Genomic DNA, 8,841 nt, shown 5'->3' on the forward strand with positions numbered 1-8,841 from the left:
AAAAATTGACCTCGGTGCCTTTAAGTCCCCCTGATTACAAACAGATGCTTTTTATCCTTTGCAGTTTGGTCTGGCTTAGTAAAGCTATTAATCATTAAAGGAAGGGTCCATGCTACTTTCACAGTAGAAGGTGCAGCTTGGGCTAGAATCTTCCTTCCATCATCTCCAGTGATGAAGTTTCCAGATTGAAGCAATGGAAATATCAGTGGTGTGGCATTCCTGGAGTTCATTCTCTTGGCTCCCCAGGGAAAGCTAGACTTGGCTTCGGGTTGTTGCAGCATAAAGTTTCTCACTCAGCAGGAAAATCCACCAGAGACTCAGGCCAGCGACTGTATTGCTGGGAATATAAAAGCACCATGCATATAACAATGAAAGGTTTTGTATTATGGGAAAAGTCCTGGAGCTTGAAGAAAGAACTTCTGTTAATTTGCAGGTCAGTATGCTATTATATTAGACCTTCTCTCTCTCTCTCTCTCCCTCTCATTGTTTCCCACTTGTTTCTAAATAGTGCTACAAATAAAGGGGGGGGGGGGCGGGAAGGCAACTGGGCTACCATTTCATTAAGAAAGAAAGAATTATTAACACAAAGGCTTTGAGGTACAGATTAGGAAACCGTAAAGAGAGAAACAAAGGTTTGTTGACTATAAATCTTCCTTGGGTTTTATGGAGAATTCAGATTCTTGAATCTTGAATTCTCACCTGGATTATTGCATGGTTCTCCTACCTGTTACATCAGCTACCTTCCTTTTTCGGCTGCAAATTCCTCAGGGTAAGCCCCCAGTCTCCTTCCTTTATCTTTGATTCTCCCAGTCCCAGGTGGTTCCAAATGCATAGATGGCATTTGCTGTTTACTGAGTGGAATGACAAGCTGACCTACTGTATATATTCATACATGAGTAAATAAAGGTCACATGTTGAATTATTCCAGGTGGTAGCTGAAAACCCAGCCCAGAGTCTGAGTGAGCTCAGGGACCACCTTGCTGTGATCCCTGAACCTTACCCACCCCTTTCTCCAGGACTCCCCAACAGCCCTACTTTGGTGACTTCATTCCCCCCATGCTTAGTCACCGCAGTGCAATTCAGTAAGTATTTTTCGTGCTCTGGTGGAGACGCTAAAGTATGGTGATAGCCACACCGTTACTCAGTTCACACACAGCCTGCACGAAAATGCTCAACTCCAACACTCAAATGACACCGCAGTTGTATACTGGTCCACTCCATGGTGTTTCTGCCTCCACAGGTAAACCACTCCCAGAACACTAGCAGGAAAGATGGGTCCGTTAAAAGGAGGAGAGCAAAACAAAGGAATGAGGACTAGTGACACAGGAAATCCTACCATGGAAAGGGATTAACCTGGAATTCAAGGGGGAAGGAAAAACGCTTTCTCCTTAAACCCAAAGCATCTTCAAGGTAAAAGTGGCTCTTTCTGTTTCCAGGGAAGGCTGAATGAAGGTCACTGAAGATGGGGGTGGGGTGTGGGGGCCTTTGTGAGGCCCGGGGGCAGTGGCACACGGTAATTGTAATGGATGCTCTGGTGTCTTGTCAAGATCCCCACTTCAGGACCAAGATATTCACCCCCTCAGTTGCCAGGAAGGTTGGGCCCTGGTGGCTGCCTTGACCAAGGCTACATGACCTTCCTGGGGGTAGTCTGAGTGCAAAGACTGGTTGTCTCAAGTCAAAACAACTCTGAAGGCCCACCCAGCTCCGGAGCTCTGAGTGGGTTTGCTCGAGGCCTGTAGAGTGACAGCATCACAGCCCAACTTCCCAAGCTGCCCGAACCTTCCTCCCTTTCTCCCTCAAAGGTCTTATGTCCCCCCAAAAGCACTCCTCACTGGACTTCCTCCATGCAGCTCTTTATCTCAGAGTCAGCTTCCCTGAAACCGGAAGGAGGCTGCCAGTGGTGCTAAGTGTGCTAGGACCCTATTCTCAGCTGTGCCATCACCTGGGGGAGGGACAAGTTTTCATAAGAGAATGGCCGCACTCTGCATCTCAGGGGACAGGGGGTGAGATGAGAAAAGTCTTCTGAAAATCTATGTCTCCGCCTTCTACCTCACCTCCCTCTGGTACATAGGTTAAAGGATGTCTGCATTAGCCAACAAAGAATGTGTGACCCCCCCCTCGAAAGTCACCAGGCATTTGTTGTGTCTAGGCCAAGGCCCTGGTGTCTTCCTCTGGGCTCACGCCTGCTATCTCATGTGTCTTGGTGCACCCTCTTTCTGGAGTCCACTGTCCTCATGTTTCCCTTGGCACCTAAGTAAATTCCCAGGGTTATTGCCAGAATTCAAATAAACAACCCTGACCTCAGCCTGAACTAAAGGGGAAAAAAAAAATCAATAACCTCAGATAACCTTTTCTCCTCATTTATGGAACACCGACCTTTCCAGCACATGGCCCAATAGGACTGTGTCGTAAGATATTTATATTCCCTACTCACAAGTCTTGAACTAGAACCTCATAACCAGCCAAGAAGGACATGTCAGGCCCGGTGATTTATGTTGTGGTGCTGACAGATCTCGTAAGTGGGAGATGGCCTGTCTGACATGGGCACCTGCCAACCAACTAGATGCCAGCCAGTCCTAACAGTTGCCTGTAAACAAGCTGCACTGGATTGTACTGGCAGGGTTCTACCCTGCAGAGCCCTGCATCCCTGACTCTCCTCCGTAAAACATCAGTGGTGGGTGCTGTTTTAGCCAGGTTCCTCCAAAAAAGCGCAATCTGAGAGAAGGCTGTGCGTTCAGGTAGTCTTGTTTGGGAGATGATCCGAGGAAGCAGGAGTGAGGGGTGGGGAGAACGAGACAGGGAAGGGGGGAAAGCCAACACACAGACTGTGTTAAGGAGCTGGTTACCGCTGTGGGCAACCGAGGCTCAATACCAACTGGACTGGGATCTTCTTCTTCTCCTTTTTAAAAATGTTTATTTATTTATTTTGAGAGCGAGAGAGAGCATGAGCAGAGGAGATGGGCAGAGGGAGAGAGAGAGGAAGAGAGAGAATCTTAAGCAGGCTCCACGTTCAGCTCAGAGCCCAATGCAGGACTGGATCCCATGACCACAAGAACATGACCTGAGCCAAAATCAAGATCAAATCCGATGTTTAACCAACTGAGCTACCCAGGCACCCCCAACCACTCGAATCTTCTGAAGAACCATGAAGAAAGCACATCAGAAGTGTTCCACCAGAGGATGGAGGCTGTGGCAGTTAACCCTTGATTCCATCCCCCATTAGATGAATATTGCTCCCTCCCTGAGTGTTAACTCTCTTGCACTTTCTAGTTAGCTGAATTTGCCCAAGTGATCTTCCACTGTCTTAGAGAAAGCAGAGAGCTGTTTCTATGGAAACTTTATAAAGGATGCTGGCAAAGCATTCAAACTGACTATCAAAGGTGTGCTAAAATCAGGTGAGTTGAGAAGATGTGGCATAGGACATCACAAACATTTGCTACAAATGTTTAATAAAGGTACAAGGGGCGCCTGGGTGGCTCAGTCAGCTAAGCAACCGACTTCTGCTCAGGTCATGATCTTATGGTTCGTGTGTTCAAGCCCTGTGTTGAGCCCTGTATTGACAACTCAGAGCCTGGAGCCTGCTTCAGATTCTGTGTCTCCCTCTCTCTCTGCCCCTCCCCTACTTGCAGTCTGTCTCTCTCTCTCTCTCTCTCTCTCTCTCTCTCAAAAAAAAAAAAAAATATATATATATATGTATATATATAATTTTAAAAAGGTACAAATGAAGTGCACAAAGATGGGTGGCCACACCCCTTTAAATCTTAAATTATGAGAGAGAACATATGCTTCCTGTCTTCCCAGCATTCCTTCCTTTGGGGAGTCACCTTTCTTTTCATCTCATTGTGATTGTGTTCGTTCTATGTGGTATGCAGAGTAATGGACCCCAGAGATATCCATGTCATAATCCCTGGAACCCATAAATACATTAGATTATGTGGCAAAGGGGAATTAAGGTTGTAGAAAGAATTAAGATCACTTATCAACTGACTTCAACGTGGAAGATGACCCTGGATTATCCAGTGAGCCCAATGTAATAACAAGGGTCCTTTTTTTTTTTTAATGTTTATTTACTTATTTTGAGAGAGAGAGAGAGAGAGAGAGCATGATCAGAGAAGGGGCAGAGAGAGAATAAGAGAGAGAATTCCAAGCAAGATCCATACTGTCAGCACAGAGCCCAACACAGGGATCGATCTCATGAACCATGAGATCATGAACTGAGCTGAAATCAAGTCACTGACTGAGCCACCCAGGCATCCCTCTTTTTTTTTTTCCTAAATCACAGGGGTCCTTATAAGTGGAAGAGGGAGATAGAACTTGAACCAGAAATATGACAGCATAACATGGATGCTATTGGCTTTGAAGGTGGAGAAATTAGGCACAAGCCATGACGTGCAAGAGGTCTCTGTAAGGTGGAAAAGGCAAGGAAATGGATTCTCCTCTAAAGCCTTAGAAAGGAAATCAGGCTGGCCAGCACCCTGATTTTAGCCCACAGATTCCCATTTTAGACATCTGACTTCCAGAACCATAAGGTAGTAAATTTATGTTATTTCAAAGCACTAGGTTTGTGATAAATTGTTATAGCAGCGATGAGAAACTAATGCACCCCATCTGCTTTGATGAGGCCTACTGGGCCAATTTCTCACCCCATGGGTGGGATCATGACCGAGTCATCCATCTGCCAGGCCACAGTGATTCATTCAAGATCAAGCCCATGATCTAGGCAAGACCAGGCCTCTCCCAGTGCTAATGGGAAAGATACATCCTTAACTGGGATATGTTATGGCCTCCATTGTCCTTCCACTTATAAAGACCCTGTGATTATACATAGACCACCAAAATTGTGGCAAAAGGGGTAAAAGCCTGGAGGATGTCTGCCTGTGGGAAGGTTTCAAGAGCCTAGCCTGGAAGCAATGCACTTCACATCCACTAACCTTCCATTAACCAGAGCACAGTCCCGTGGCTCTGCTCCACTGCAAAGGAGGCCGGGAAAAGTGGTCTGTAGGTCCAAGGAAGAAGAGGAAAAGAATTTCAAGAACAGCTAGGCATTTCTGTCTCATAAACTTGCCCTGAAATCCCTCCATTTCTAATCTAACTGAAATTTATATTCATCCCTATATTCACCATGAACATAACTACTTATTTGAATATGTGTGCTCAAATTCTACTTTTCCAGAAAGAGCCCATGGTGACCACCTTCTCTTCAGCTCCTAGATCTAGAGTATTGGGTGTCAATTTTTTTGTTTTTACAGTGTTTATCAAGGAGGAGAGAAGGGCAACTGTTGAGGGTAAGAGAGTGCTATCAGAAAACCCGAGGCATTTTTTCCACCCACACATGCATTCCCCCACAGATAGCGTATCTGTTCCCAAGGAAACCTGGCTCTGACTCAATGAGGCTCAGTGCCAGGGTTAACCACAGCTGTTGATGGGGAAGAAGGACCGAGAACTATTGATGTGCATTTATCACTCGGGCATGCAAATCTGGTCGGAACTTTTACTTGTACGAATTTATTATCAGATAACTTTGTATAATGCCACAAGTCAGATCATGACCCTTTGAACACAGCCATGTTCAATAAAGCCAGCTATAACTGCAACTAGATACATGTCAGATTATACTTTTTACCCTTTCTTTTTTATTTTTGCATGGACTCACGGCAGGCCTGGTGAAGCGTGGGGACCTCCATCTTAGAATAATGTTCTGAGGGGCACCTGGGTGGCTTGTCGGTTAAGCATCCAACTCTTGATTTCCACTTGGGTCATGATCTCACAGTTCGTAAGATTAAGCCTCACATTGGGCGCCACTCTGACAGCCTGGACCCTGCTTAGGATTCTCTCTCCCTCCCTCTCTCTTTGTCCCTCCCTGCTCACTCACTCTCTCAAAATAAATAAACTTAAAAAAAAAAAAAAAAAAAGAAAAAGAAGAATGTTTTGAAATTCATAAAACAGAATACATAAGGGTACAAAGGAAACCAATTATACTGAAATGCACTTACCAAAATATTTAAAAATAAACATGTTTGTTATATATGCTTCTTTATTAATGCATGAAATATCACAATCTAATTGCAGATCTGGAAACCAACGTTTTGGAGTAGTGATGAGTTTGCAATCTGGAAATCTCTGTGTATTTTACTAGGGATAAAGTCATAATTCCTGCCAATGGCACTGTGATTTGGTTCCCATATTCATCATTAAAAGAAAAGGACAATTTTAGTTCAAAGTTTGTGAAAATAGAAGTAACTTTTCTTTCTATCCAAGTTTATGGACCTTCTGAATCTTACCCGTAGACTCCTTAGGAACCATGGACCCCTAGATTCAAAAGTCCCTATTGAAAAGCAAGGCCACATTTTTAAACACAGACTACAGAGGTAACTCACACCTGCAACCCACCTTTTTGGCCTCATGCCCACACTGGACCCATTTTCCCCAGGTACTCTACCCTTGAGCACAGCCAGCTAATCAACATTCACCCTCACTCAGCACAACAAATCTAGCGTTTATCATTATTAAGTGCTGACCAGGCAACAAACCCCCTTTTTTAAAAATTATTTTTTCTTTCCATTTAAGTTGCAGCAAAATATACATAACATAAAAGGTACCATCTTAAGAATTTTTAAATGTACAGCTCAATGCTATCAAGTATATTCATGTCATTGTGCAGCCATCACCGCCATGAATCTCCACAGCTTTTTTCATTTTGCAAAACTGAAACTATGTGCTATTATATAATAAGTCTCCATTACCCTTTCCCTCATCTCCTGGCAACCACCATTCTACTTTCTTTCTCTATGATTTTGACTGCTCTAGATAACTCATATTAAGTGGAATCATACAGTGTTTGTCTTTTTTTTTTTAATGCTTATTTATTTTGAGAGTGGGCATGCATGCACAATTGGGGCAAGAGCAGAGAGAGAGAAGAGGGAGAATCCCAAGCAGTCTCCATGATCAGCATGGAGCTGGACATGGGGCTCAGTCTCACGACCATGAGATCATGACCTAATCCAAAATCAGGAGTCAGACACTTAACCAACTGAGCCACCCAGGACCCCCAGTATTTGTCTTTCTTGACTAGCTTATTTCATTTTGCATGATGTCCTCAAGACACATTCATATTGTAGAAGGTGTCAGAATTTCCTTCCTTTTTAAGGCTGAATAATATTCATTTGTATGTATATATCACAATTTATCCATTCATCTGTCAATGGACATTTGAGTTGCTTCTACCTTTTGGCTATTGTGAATAATACTGTTATGAATATAGGTATACAAATATCTCTTTCAGATCCTGCTTTCAATTCTTTGGGGTATATACCAGAAGTGGAATTGCTGGATTATATGGTAAGTCTATGTCTAATTTTTTCAGGAACTGCTATACTATTTTCCACAGTGGCTGTACCATTTTACATTCCCATCAAGAGCGTATAAGTCTTCCAATTCCATCATGCCCTTTCCATACCTTGCTATTTTCTGGGGTGTTTTGTTGTTTTTGGTGGTGATGGTGGTTTTTGTTTTTTATAGTAGCCACAAAAAATGGGTATGAGGTGGTTTTGATACACATTTCACTAATGATTAGATGAAGAGCAGTTGTTTTTCTTTTTTTTAAGTTTATTTATTTGTTTTGGGAGAGAGAAAGAGCAAGCGAGGGAGGGGCAGAGAGAGAGGGAGAGACAGAATCCCAAGCAGGCCCTGCACTGTCAGAGGAGAGCCCAACGCAGGGCTCGAACCCACAAACTGTGAAATGATGACCTGAGCCAAAATCAAGAGTTGGATGCTTAACCGACTGACCCAACCAGGGGACCCAATGAGCATCTTTTTAAGTGCTTATTGGCCATTCACGTTTCTTCAAGAAATGTCTACTCAAGCCCTTTGCTCATTTTTATTTAGGCTGTTTGTTTTTTTGTTGTTGAATTATAGGAGCTCTTTATATATTCTAGATATTAATCTATCAGATGATTTGCAAACATTTTCTCCTTTTCTATAGGTTGTCTTTTCATTTTGCTGATACATTCTTTGATGCACAAAAGCTTTTAATTTTTATGGAGTCAAATTTGTCATTTTTTTTTTTGCTGCCTGTGTCTTTGGTGTCCTATCCAAAAAATCATTGCCAAATCCAATATCATGAAGTTTTTGTCCTATGTTTTCTTTGAAGGGTTTTATCATTTAGATCTTTGGTCCATTTTGAGTTAATTTTTGTGTATGGTGTTAGGTAAGGGTCTACGATGCCCTTTTAAAACATTATCTAATTTAATCCTCATGACAACCCAGTAAGACAGGTACTATACAGAATTCCTGTTGTATAAACATCACAAAGGGCAGTGAAGTCACTTGCCCAAGGAGGCACAGTGAGTGAGGAGATGGAACCAGAATTCAGCCCTGCTCGTCTGAATCCGGACCAAACTCCACTAATCACTTTACAACACTCTTTTGTGTATTTTTCATGCCTCTATGTGCATACCCATCCCCCTCTGCCTGGAACTCCTTCTCTGGTCTGTGCCTGGTAACCTCACCCCTTGCAGCAGATATTGTAGGTGTTCTACCTGTACGCCTGGGCCCCTACCGGTTCAGTTCATAGCACCCAGACTTCCAACTGCCAGCACCTGCAACTTTCCACCTGAGTGCTTTCCGCAGTTGCTGGTGGGTGCTCTGACCCTGGTGATAGGCCAGAAGTACCAGCTAAAAAACTCTCAGTCAATGACCATAGGAGTTGATCATCTCATCCTATTGTCCCTCGAATATAGCTGTTCTCAGGCATAGTCTACACAGTTTCCCTGTACCTCCTTGAAGGACAGAACCCTCTTTGCCCACAACTGTTCACTTGCTTGAAAACTCATTTTTATTGAC

At 43.5% G+C, this 8,841-nt stretch overlaps 1 long non-coding RNA gene across 1 annotated transcript; it reads left to right on the forward strand.

Moving 5' to 3' along the window:
- The first annotated feature begins 283 nt into the window (after positions 1-283).
- On the forward strand, positions 284-8,171 carry LOC132665598 (uncharacterized). Its single transcript, XR_009604192.3, has 3 exons — positions 284-433; positions 1,241-1,410; positions 7,283-8,171. It is a non-coding gene; the product is annotated as an uncharacterized LOC132665598 (long non-coding RNA).
- The last annotated feature ends 670 nt before the right edge of the window (positions 8,172-8,841 follow it).

The sequence above is a fragment of the Panthera onca genome, chromosome A3, assembly GCF_046562875.1.
Source record: "Panthera onca isolate mPanOnc1 chromosome A3, mPanOnc1 haplotype 2, whole genome shotgun sequence".
In the NCBI taxonomy this organism is placed as follows: Eukaryota; Metazoa; Chordata; class Mammalia; order Carnivora; family Felidae; genus Panthera; species Panthera onca.